A 380-nucleotide genomic window follows, 5' to 3' on the forward strand; every position below is an offset into this window, starting at 1 on the left:
GGCCTGAGTCACCTCCCAGGCAGCAAACTCTGGGAAGGTTGTGCAGAGCCCATAGTCACAAGTGGTGGGTTCAGGCTGCAGTGCCCTCTCTGCACGCGGAACCAGCCAGGCCTTTCCAGGTGAGTAGCTCCTGGGTCTGGGGGAGGCTGGAGAAGGGAAATGGTGCCAGGAGCAAGGGGCCAAGGGACCCGGATGGATACGAGGGACAGGCGGAGCTGCATGTAGGTGTTCATGGATCTCATAGACGGTCCGGGCCAAAAGGGACATCATAGACCCTACATCCAAACTCTCAGTCTATGGATGGGGAAACTGAGGCCCAAGAAAAGTGAGAGATGTGCCCAAGGTCACACGGTGAGTTACAGGACCAGAATGGAGACCCA

This window comes from Pteropus medius, unplaced genomic scaffold (genome assembly GCF_902729225.1).
Source record: "Pteropus medius unplaced genomic scaffold, Ma_sr-lr_union100, whole genome shotgun sequence".
Lineage (NCBI taxonomy): Eukaryota > Metazoa > Chordata > Mammalia > Chiroptera > Pteropodidae > Pteropus > Pteropus medius.